This window comes from Rhinopithecus bieti, unplaced genomic scaffold, assembly GCF_001698545.2.
Source record: "Rhinopithecus bieti isolate Rb0 unplaced genomic scaffold, ASM169854v2 scaffold_70550, whole genome shotgun sequence".
NCBI lineage: Eukaryota > Metazoa > Chordata > Mammalia > Primates > Cercopithecidae > Rhinopithecus > Rhinopithecus bieti.
The window spans coordinates 774,671-787,033 of NW_016826791.1; the positions used below are offsets into that span (position 1 = coordinate 774,671).

Sequence of the window (12,363 nt, forward strand, 5' to 3'; positions counted from 1 at the left end):
ACCTTGGTGACAAGGCAAGACTCCATCTTAAAAAAAAATTTTTTTAAACAAAATTGAAGACATGTACACACAAAAGGAAAGATGTTCCACATTCACCAACTGGAAGAATCAATACTGTTAAAATGTTCATACCACCCAAAGCAACCTACAGATTCAATGCAATCCCTATCAAAATACCAATGACATTCTTCACAGAAATAGAAAAAACAATCCTAAAACCTACATGGAATGACAAAAGACCCGGAATAGCCTAGGCTATCTGAGCAAATGCAACAAAACTGAAGGAATTACATTACCTAACTTCACATTATCTGACTCCAAATTACAACTTCAAATTATACTAAAGAGCTACAGTAACCAAAATAGCATGGCATTAGCATAAAAACAGACACACAGACCAATGAAACAGAATGGAGAACCCAGAAACAAATCCATACATCTACAGTGAACTCATTTTCGACAAAGGAGCCAAGAACATACACTGGGAAAAGGAGAGTCTCTTCAATAAATGGTGCTGGGACAACTGGAGATCCATATGCAGAAGAATGAAACTAGACCCCTATCTCTCGCTGAGAGACAGGACTAGCTGGATTTCCTAGGCCCACCAAGAATCTCTAAGCCTAGCTGAGAAGGTGACCGCATCCACCTTTAAATACCGGGCTTACAGCTTAGCTCACACCCGATCAATCAGGTAGTAAAGAGAGCTCACTAAAATGCGAATAGGCAAAAACAGGAGGTAAAGAAATAGCCAATCATCTATTGCCTGAGAGCACAGCGGGAGGGACAATGATTGGGCTATAAACCCAGGCATTTGAGCCAGCAATGGCTACCGTCTTTGGGTCCCCTCCCTTTGTATGGAAGCTGTTTTCACTCTATTAAATCTTGCAACTGCACTCTCTTCTGGTCCGTGTTTGTTACAGCTCAAGCTGAGCTTTTTGCTCGCCATTCACCACTGCTGTTTGCCGCTGTCGCAGACCCGCCACTGACTTCCATCCCTCCAGATCCGGCAGGGTGTCTGCTGTGCTCCTGATCCAGCGAGGCTCCCACTGCTGCTCCCAATCAGGCTAAAGGCTTGCCATTGTTCCTGCATGGCTAAGTGCCCGGGTTCGTCCTAATCAAGCTGAACACTAGTCACTGGGTTCCACGGTTCTCTTCCATGACCCACGGCTTCTATCAGAGCTATAATACCGCATGGCCCAAGATTCCATTCCTTGGAATCCATGAGGCCAAGAACCCCAGGTCAGAGAACAGGAGGCTTGCCACCATCTTGCAAGCGGCCCGTTTTGGGAGCTCTGGGAGCAAGGACAATCCCCCAACCCCACCCCGTAATGTCGCTATACACAAAAATCAAATTAAAATAGATTAAAAGACTTAAGACCTCAAGCTATGAAACTGCTAAAAGAAAACACTGGAGAAAATCTACAGGACATTGAACTGGGCAAAGATTTCTGTAGTAATACCCCACCAAAGCATACATGGACAAATGGTATCACATCAAGTTAAAAAGCTTCTACACAACAAAGGCAACAACAAAGTGAAGAGACAACCCACAGACCAGGAGAAAGTATTTGCAAACTATCTATCTGGCAAGGGATGAATAACCAGAACATACAAGAAGCTAAAACAACTCTATAGGAAAAAATCTAATAATCCTATTAAAAAATGAGCAAAACATCTGAACAGACAGTTCTCAAAATAAGACATACAAATAGCAAACAGGCATATGAAAAGGTGCTCGACATCACTGATCAGAGAAATGCAGAACAAAACTACAACGAGATATCATCTCACTCCAGTTAAAATGGCTTATATCCGAAAGACAGGCAATAATGAATGATGGTGAGGATGTGGAGAAAAGGGATTCCTCATACACCATAGGTGGGAATGTAAATTAGTACAAGCACTATGGAGACCAGTTTGGAGGTTTCCCAAAAACTAAAAATAGAGCTACCACATGATTCAGCAATCCCACTCATAGGTATATACCCTATGGAAATCAGTATACCACAGAGGTCTGCAGTCTCATGTTTGTTGCAGCACTGTTCACGATAGCCAAGATTTGGAAGCAACCTAAATGTCCATCAACAGATGAATGGATAAAGAAAACATGATGATACATATACACAATGGAGTACTATTCAGCCATAAAAAAGAATGAGATCCCATCATTTGCAACAACAGGGATAGAACTGGAAGTCATTATGTTAAGTGAAATAAGCCAGGCACACAGAATGACCAACTTTGCCTGTTGTCACTTATTTGTGGAAGCTAAAAATTAAAACAATTGAACTCATGGAGAGAGAGACTAGATGATGGTTACCAGATTTTGAGAAGGGAGTGAGGGGAGAGACAGTTAATGTATACAAAAATACAGTTACATAGAATGCATAAGATCTAGTATTTGATAGCACAACAGCATGACTACAGTCAACAATACTTTATTGCACATTTTAAAGTAACCTTAAAAGAGTATCACTGGGTTGTTAAAGATTTTCCCCGAAGCCTGAAAGCTTAAGGGAATGAATAATTCCTCCCTCCTCAAGCCCAGTCCCAAGGTGCAAGGACACTTGCGCCAGCAGCGCGCTGTCAGCAAGTTAACAGAAGCAGGAAGAGAGGTGGGGGGAAGACACATACGCCCTGAAGATCCAGAGGGAGGCCAGCGTGTACTATGCAGCAGCCACATCAGACTGGGGCACTTCTGTTTACAGAGGACTATAAAACCCCTTCCACGTCCTCACTTGGGGCTGACGCCATTTTAGGCCTAAACCCGTCTGCCCCCAGGCGCCTGTTAAAACAGCCTGTTGCTCCACACCGCCTCCTGGTGTCGGGGTTGTTGGCAAGTTGTCGGGTTCCAACCAACACAAGAGCCTGGCAGGTCGTCTGCACCACTAACAAAGGATAAATGCTTCAGGGGATGGATACCCCGCTTACTCTGATGTGATTATTAGGCATTCTCCGCCATATCAAATACCTCATGTACCTATAAATACACACGCCCACTATGTACCCACAAAAATTAAAAACCAATTTTTTAGAGAGATTTATTCTGAGCCAAATATGAGCGCGTATGGCCCATGACACCGCCCTCAGGAGATCCCAGGAACATGTACCCACGGTGGTGAGGCACAGCCTAGTTTTATACATTTTAGGGGAACATTTGAGACTTCAATCAAACACAAGTATAGACTGGTTCGGGCGGGCAAGGCGGGACAACTCGAAGTGGAGGCTTCCAGGTCATGGGCAGATAGACAAACGGCTGCATTCTTTTGAGCCTCTGCTCTGCCTTTTACCGAATACACAATTTACCCGACGGGGCGGGCAGAGGAATAGTTACTTGTGCCTTAGTCTGGCTCAGTAAACCTGCATTTTTACATAAATACAGGGCAGGTGAAGCCATCAGACGTGCATTTGTCTCAGGTGAGCAGAGGGATGACTTGAGGTCTGTCCCTGTCCCTCACCTGCGAAGACAAGCTGTCCCTTTCCACTGCCAGGGTGAAATTCGACGCAACTGTTTCAGGGTAAAGATGTGGAGGCCCACGGCCAATTTCCTCCTGGGCAAACGGTGAGGGAGCTGTATGGCTTTTTATCTTTGCAGCTGTCTTAGGAATAAAACGGGAGCAGGTTTGCCTGACGCAGTTCCCAGCTTGACTTTGACTTAGCGATCTGGGGTCCCGAGATTCATTTTCCTTTCACACTATTCTCCCTAGTTTTGTGTATGTGTGAAACGTTCTATTTCTGGGCACTTTTAATTTTAAAAAGTGGACAACACTGCTCTGGACTTCATTTTAGGGAATGCTGGGGGAGGCTGTAGATCAGGTGTGCCTCCGTCCGAAATGCCCGAAAACCAGGCCCGCGCCCTGGCTCTCGCTCCCCACGCCCGCGGACCCGCCTGAGGAGACGCCGGGGAGGCGCGGGGCAGCGGCGTCTCCTCGAGGACCCAGCCTCGCCCAGGGAGCGTGCGGGAGCCCCTGACCCGCGGGGAGCCAGGCGCTGCCCCCTGCCCCGGGGCCGACCCAGCCTGCCAGGCCTCCGCGCGCCGCCGCCACAGCTCCTCGAGGATGCTGAGGGGCGCGGGGGAGGCCGCGCGAGGGAGGGCGCCGCCGAGCGGGTACTTAACGCCTTGCCCGCAGCCCAGGATCGCCGCCTTCCGGAACTCGGGCTGCGGCATCTCTCCCGCCAGCCCCAGTCCGACCCGCAAGAGCGGCGGCGGGCTGAACTACCCCGGGCCGAGCAGCCAGGCGTCGCGCACGCGCCGGGCGCACTGGCGGCCGCGCCTCCTCGCGTCAGGCGACCCCGCCCCTGCTCCGTGGTGACGTCACCGGCCGCCGCCCGCTGAGTCGTACCGAGCGTTCGCGCAGCCGTGCCGCGCGGGGCCTAGGTTCTGTTGTCTGTCACCCGGGGTCTCAAAAGACTCCATTAATGACAAATGCGCTGCCTGTGGCCTCGGCTACTCCGGAGGCTGAGGCGGGAGCAGCGCTTGAGCCCGGGAGCTCTGCGCTGTATGCGCTGTGCCCATTGCGCGGCGACACCGGGTTCCGCATCGGTGTGGTGACCTCCCGGGAGCAGGAACCACCAGCTTCCCCAAGGAGGGGGGAACCGACCCAGCTCGGAAACCGAGCAGGGCAAAACTCCTTTGCTGCTCGGTAGTGGGATCGCGCCTATGAGTAGCCACTGCCCTCCAGCCTGGGAATACAGCGAGACACCATAAGTGAAAAAAAAAGACAAATGCCCTTAAACATACTAAAAGACGTTAAATGTCACTTGTGATAGAAGAAAATGTTGATTAAAATATAAAGAGAGAAGTTGTGAAAAAAACACTCATACATTGGTGATAAGAGTATATACAAATCTCGTAAAGGGAAATTTGGCAATTTTTAAGAAAAATGGTGTAGGCATTCATCTGTGGCCTATAATGCCAAGTTATATTGAAGAATATCTTAATGTTAATCTTATTTGCATTTCTGAAATAAACCCCACTTGGTTAAGAGTATTTTTAAACTTTTTTAAATAACTCATTGCTTCACAATTCAAGTCTGATGGGGTACACGTGTAGCAATGGAGGAACTTCTACATCCCCTATAAATTAAACAGCAGCACCTGAGCCAAAGTAGTGGCCTTCTTGAGCTGAATTGAGCTAACCACATTCTCCAGCCCATCTTCCACTGCATTAACGGGCCCTGCCAAATACCCCATGGGGTTGTCAGTGTGTAGGTGGTGCCATGTTGTGCCACCCAGGTTTCCCCTTAAGGACTGAGGACTCATTTCTCCAATTGTTGGGTGTGTAGGCAGCTGATGGCCCCCAGCTGAGTCCTGTGGCCACTCCCCTCAGCCAAAGAGAACTGCTGCTGGGTGCCAAGTTGAATGCTTTTGACCCCTTGTACCATGTTTGTGTCTTGACTGGAAATTGACAGATATTTCAGGTGTGGGTTCCTCTTGCAAGGGCAGTGCAGAGAGCACACATGTATCTTTGCCCAGTTTCCTTCAATGGTTGCAGCTCATGTAAAATATACATAGTATAATATCAAATAAGCCTCACTGGGGATCAATCCTGCTGGGACCTCCCTCAGAAACTATTCACAGCAATGGCAGGCAAACTACAGCAAAGTCTACTGGGTATATTTAAAAGTGTATAACAAGTTTATTTACACAAATATGTTGCCAGAAAGGAATCCTTCCAACTACCTAAACCAGTAGTGAAAAATTTTAAATATCACCTTAAACATGTATAAGGGGATACTAAATTCTTGTATTTAAACCTTATTATTATTTTAGTATATTCTCAAGCAAGAGTTTGAAGACCAGAGCTTTACGGCCTCACTACTCAAATGGTGGTCCAGCAACAAGCAGCATCAACGTCACCTGGGAGTGTGTTAGAAATGGTGAGTCTTGGCCGGGCGCGGTGGCTCACGCCTGTAATCCCAGCACTTTGGGAGGCCGAGACGGGCGGATCATCAAGGTCAGGAGATCGAGACCATGGTGAAACCCCGTCTCTACTAAAAATACAAAAAATTCGCCGGGCGCAGTGGCGGGCGCCTGTAGTCCCAGCTACTCGGGAGGCTGAGGCAGGAGAATGGCGTGAACCCGGGAGGCGGAGCTTGCAGTGAGCCGAGATCGCGCCACTGCACTCCAGCCTGGGCGACAGAGCGAGACTCCGTCTCAAAAAAAAAAAAAAAAAAAAAGAAATGGTGAGTCTTGTGCTCCACCTACTTAATTAAAATCTGCATTTTTACCAAGATTTCCAGGTGATTTATACACAAATTAACATTTGAAATCATGCTCTAGGATATAATCAGGGCATGTAAATTTCCGTTGTTGCATCTTCTGACCCTTGATAGTATCAGATATTTAAATATTTGCCAATCTGATGAGTATGAGATGCATCTGTTTATATCTATTACTTTAAATACTATTATACGTAATTAATGTACAATAACTACTTAACCATTATTCTAATAATTGAGGATTTGGGTTAGCTCCCATTTTTCACTATCATACAGAATGACACTAAATGCTCTTTTCAGTGTATCATTCTGGTTAAACACAATCTTTGAGGCCAGGCTGATTAGGATCATATAAGGGCTGTGTTACTGTTTGTCCTTGGATACACCTGCCAGATGAAATACAGGGTGGCCCGAAATTTGAATTTCAGATCAAGAATAATTTTGTGATGTAAGTATATCCTATGCAATATGTGAGAGGCTTGTCTTCATCTGTGCTGCTGTAATAAAATACCTGAGACTAGGTAGTTTAAACACAAATTTGTTTTCTCACTCTCCCGGAGGCTGGGAAGTACATGATCCAGCAGCCGTATCTGGTAGGCTGCTGGTGAGGGCTTTGTGCTACATCATAATGTGGCAGAGAATCCAAGGGGAAGCGGGCACTGGCTAAAGGGGCAGTGTTACAATGTTACCTATTAACAACCCGCTCTCAAGGTACCTAATCCAGTCCCAAGAGACTGGGAACTCTCAGTGACTACATTAATCTTTTCATGGGGGCTGATCCCTCATGACTCCAAAGCCTGTTAAAAGTCCTCCTCTGTCTCAACACTGTTACCTTGGGGTCCAAGCCTCAACATGAATTTTGGTGGGAATAAAAGGTATTCAAACTGTAGCACTGTTGCACTGTCAGTTGTCTCAACGTGAATCACGGAGGACACATTCAAAATATAGCCATATGTACAATAAAATGTTATTGTCTATTTGAAATTCAAGTTTTAACCAGGCATCCTGTGTTTTTATTAGCAAAATAGGGTAACCTTAACCTGGGCAAATTCTAACCATCATTTTCTTATCTATGAAATGAGGATAGCAGAACTCTTAAAGTTGTTGTATGAATGAAACGAGATGATCCATGCAGACTACTTACAGCAGAGTATGAAACATAGTAAAAGCTCAGCAAATGTCAGCTCTTCTTAGTTATTATTTCATACTGGTGTATCTTAGGATAAATTCCTAGAAGGATGTCTCAGTTACAGAACTCCTGGGCTTAAGACTTTTTTGATGGCCGGGCGCGGTGGCTCATGCCTGTAATCCCAGCACTTTGGAAGGCCGAGGCAGTTGGATCACGAGATCAGGAGATCGCAGACCATCCTGGCTAACAGGGTGAAACCCCGTCTCTACTAAAAATACAAAAAAATTAGCCGGGCGTGGTGGTGGGCGCCTGTAGTCCCAGCTACTTGGGAGGCTGAGGCAGGAGAATGACGAGAACCAGGGAGGCGGAGCTTGCAGTGAGCCGAGATTGGGCCGCTATACTCCACCCTGGGCAACTGAGCAAGTCTCCATCTCCAAAAAAAAAAACAAAACAAAACAAAAAAAAAAACAAAACTCGTTTTAGCATTCCATCATACCAAAAACTGTTTTTGTAAAAAACCTTAAGCAGGTTACCAGATACTTTTCAACTAGCTTCAGAATACAAATCAGATTTTTTAATTTCCATACAAAAACAAAAAATTGCCACCTATAGGCCAGTATCAATTTCCCTTTAATCACACCAAATATTGGGATATTGATTCTGATTTTTCTGTTAGGGTCAACTGAAGCAATATTTAAGAAGATACTGTCCAAGGGACATGCTAAACAATTTCTAGGACTTACGTGTGTTATCTACTGAGACTTAATATTATGCTCATGGCTTTTAACAAAAGAGAACACTCTTGTCTTTTGCTTTTGGGAAAGTTGATATTTACAGCATCCATTCTTTATGCTTACCATTAAAAATATATTTGTTTAATGTTGTATATATATCATTTATATATTACATATAATTATATATATTACACATATATATTCTCAAACTTCAACACTAGAAAAAAGTTGTTGCTTTAAGATGATACTCCAGGCCCCGCGCAGTGGCTCAAGCCTGTTATCCCAGCACTTTAGGAGGCCGAGATGGGCGGATCACGAGGTGAGGAGATCGAGACCATCCTGGCTAACACGATGAAACCCCCGTCTCTACTAAAAAATACAAAAAACTAGCTGGACGAGGTGGTGGGCGCCTGTAGTCCCAGCTGCTCCAGAGGCTGAGGCAGGAGAATGGCGTAAACCCGGGAGGCGGAGCTTGCAGTGAGTTGAGATCCGGCCACTGAACTCCAGCCTGGGCAACACAGCGAGACTCCATCTCAAAAAAAAAAAAAAGATACTCCATATTTATACTACTATAATTCTCTTTTATTTTTTCAGCTACAGAATTTCTATGTTGCTTTTTTTGTTGTTTGTTCTTTGAGACAGAGTCTGTCACCCAGGCTGGAGTGCAGTGGCGCAATCTTGGTCTGGGCTCACTGCAACCTCTGCCTCCCATGTTCAAGCGATTCTTGTGCCTCAGCCTCCCGAGTAGCTGGGATTACAGGCATGTGCCACTGAGCCCAGGTTCTGTTTTGCTTTTTTTTTTTTTCCCCTGACGGAGTCTCACTCCGTCGCCCAGGCTGGAGTGCAGTGGTGTGATCTCAGCTCACTGCAACCTCTGCCTCCTGGGTTCAAGCACTTCTCTTGCCTTAGACTCGAGTAGCTAGGATTACAGGCACACGCCACCACACCTGGCTAATCTTTTTGTATTTTTAGTACAGACCGGGTTTCACCACATTCACCAGGCTGTTCTCGAACTCTGGACCTCGTGATCCTTTCTCCTCAGCCTCCCAAACTGCTGGGATTACAAACGTGAGCCACCACGGGTAGTCTGTTTTGCATTTTATCATAATTTTAGTAGACGCATGGGTTTATTATGATTAATTTTTAAATGACTTTATACAAACAGGAAAAGTATAATGTACGGGCCAAGAATACAATCACAGTGTAGCACCTGTTTCATGCTGCCCAATCAACCTTTTAAAGGATGAATCAAGAAGCTGTAATAGATCACCCCATGTCTGTCTACCAAGAAGCTGTAATAGATCACCCCATGTCTGTCTAGCAATAGATTTTACACAGTATTTTCCTAAATAAATAGGTATAAAGATGTTATTTGCAGCAGTTGGGCACGGTAGCTCACACCTGTAATGCCAAATTTGGGAAGGTCAGCCGTTCAAGACCACCCTGGCCAACATGATGAAACCGTATCCGGAATTGTTGGGTTCTTGGTCTCCCTGACTTCAAGAATGAAGCTGCGGACCCTCCTGATGAGTGTTACAGCTCGTCAAGATGGCAGTCTGGAGTATCGTTCCTTCAGGTGTTCACATGTATCTGCAGTTTTTTTTCTGGTGGGTTAGTGGTCTCACTGGCTTCAGGAATGAAGCTTCAGACCTTCGCAGTGAGTATTACAGCTCTTAAGGTGGGGCGTCTGGAGTTCACTCCTCCCAGTGGGTTCGTGGTGTCACTGACCTCAGGAGTAAAGCTGCAGACCTTCACAAAGAGTGTTACAGCTCATAAAGATGGTATGCACTCAAACAATGAGCAGCAGCAAGAGATATTTCAAAAAAAACAACGTCTCTGTAACGTGACTGCGCAGGTTGCTATTAACTGGCTTGGGTAGCCTGCTTTTAGTCCCTTATCTGACCCCACCCACATACTGCTGATTGGTCCATTTTACAGAGAGCTGATTGGTCTATTTTACAGAGAGCTGATTGGTCCATTTTGACAGAGTGATGATTGGTGCATTTACAATCCCTGAGCTAGAGACAGAGTGTTGATTGGTGCGTTTACAATCCTCTAGCTAGACTCAGAGTGCTAGACAGAAAAGTTATCCAAGTCCCCACTAGGTTAGCTACATACAGAGTACTGATTGGTGTATTTACAAACCTTGAGCTAGATACAGGGTGCTGATTGGTGTATTTACAATCCCTTAGCTAGACATGAAGATTCTCCAAGTCCCCACTAGACTCAGGAACCCAGCTGGCTTCACCCAGTGGATCCCGCAGGGGGCCGCAGGCTGAGCTGCCTGCCAGTCCCGTGCCCTGCACCTGCACTCCTCAGCCCAGGTGCACTCCTCAGCCCTTGGCCCGTTGATGGGACCCACACCGCGGCGCAGGGGGCGGTGCTCATCGGGGAGGATCGGGCCAGGCAGGAGCCCTGGTGGGGGGAGTGGCGAGGGGAGGCTCAGGCATGGCAACTGTAGGTCCCAAGCCCTACCCCGTGGGGAGGCAGCTGAGGCCCAGCGAGAATTCGAGCACAGCACCGGCGGGCCAGCACTGCTGGGGGATCCGGCATACCCTCAGCAGCTGCTGGCCTGGGTGCTAAGCCCCTCACTGCCTGGGGCCGGCGGTGTTGGCCTGAGGCTCCGAGTGCTGGGCCCGCCAAGCCCACGCCCACCCGGAACTCGCACTGGCCCGCAAGTGCCTAGCGGCGCTTCTGCCTCCACACCTCCCCGCAAGCAGAGGGAGCCGGCTCAGGCCTCGGCCAGCCCACAGAGGGGCTCCTACAGTGCCGTGGCAGGCTGAAGGGCTCCTCAAGCGCCACCAGAGTGGACGCTGAGGCCGAGGAGGCGCCGAGAGTGAGGGCTGCTAGCATGTTGCCACCTCTCAAAACTACCTCTACTAAAAATACAAAAATTAGTTGGGCGTGGTGGTGGGTGCCTGTAATCCCAGCTACTCAGGAGGCTGAGGTAGGAGAATCACTTGAACCTGGGAGGTGGAGACTGCAGTGAGCCGAGATCAGGCTACTGCACTCCAGCCCGGGCGACAAGAGTGAAACTCCGTCTCCAAAAACAAACACACAAAACAAAAATCTTCATTCCTTGCTGTATACCAGCAACTAGAAGAATACCTGGCTTCAAGCAAACACTTATTGTTGATTGAATGAGCTCAATAGATGATTCAAATTGTTTTCTGCAGTAAAACTAACTTACCTTCTTTCCAGCATAGACTATTCTCTTCCACTTTTTTTTTTTTTTTTTTGGCCCCTTTCAATGTGTTTTTTCCTCTCGTTATCTGTCTCTGTCTTTCTGAATTCAGTGTCTTTCACCTTCTTAGCCACCGTCATCAGCGTGAAACCAACAGTGATCTGTCTAACCCCAAAGATGCCAAAGAAGTACTTTGGACATCTGAGAATGTGTTTACACAGGACAGACAAGGCACACAGCTGCTGCTTCCCTGATCCCAGCTAAACCGTTTACCAACAGTCAAGAAGTGTCTGGAGAGCTGGAGGCCAGAGCCATAGGAGGAGACAGACATGAAAAAGGCAAAATCGGCTGGGCACAGTGGCTCATGCCTGTAATCCCAGCACTTTGGGAGGCCGAGGCAGCCGGATCACAAGGTCAAGAGATCAAGACCATCCTGGCCAATATAGTGAAACCCCATCTCTACTAAAATACAAAAGTTAGCTGAGTGTGGTGGCACGCACCTGTAATCCCAGCTACTTGGGAGGCTGAGGCAGGAGAATTGCTTGAACCTGGGAGGCGGAGGTTGCAGTGAGCCCAGATTACACCATTACGCTCCAGCCTGGTGACAGAGTGAGACTCCTGGAAGAGGGAGTATCTTCAGATGACAGAAGGGCTGGCAGGGACAGATGGGGAAGCTGGCCTGGAGAGCTGACCAGACACCCAGGCAGGTGGACTGGACACCAGACGTTCAGGTATGCAGCTGAGCAAGGTGTCATTACCAGAATCTACCCTGGCAGGAAGAAAGGAGCTTGCTGCAGCTCAGCCAAAGTCACCAGAGCATGGCTCCCTAAGAAGGCAATCGCAACAGATTGTCTGGGGCAGAAGCCGGGTTGGCAAAGGGAAAGCAGTCCCTACAGTCCACCAGGGCCAGGTGGGTGTGGCAAACAAATGCACTTTACCTCAGTCAGCTGTATGATAGAGTCGTAACTGTGTGACCACTGAGGACATTTCTAATGTTCAAGGTCTTGTCACCTCAGAAATTCAGTAGCAGAGGAGTAACAAAGTATTAAGAATTTTCATTAAAGGGGAAATAAAGGCGCCCACATCATAGACCAT

At 47.2% G+C, this 12,363-nt stretch overlaps 1 protein-coding gene across 1 annotated transcript in view; it reads right to left on the minus strand.

Moving 5' to 3' along the window:
* Positions 1-4,267, minus strand: part of GALNT11 (polypeptide N-acetylgalactosaminyltransferase 11) — an 86,559-nt gene extending 82,292 nt beyond the window's left edge. Inside the window, exon 1 of the mRNA XM_017863667.1 lies at positions 4,117-4,267. The gene's annotated coding sequence lies outside the window, so the exon portion shown is untranslated. The remainder of the gene's footprint in view (positions 1-4,116) is intronic.
* Between the last annotated feature and the right edge of the window lie 8,096 nt (positions 4,268-12,363).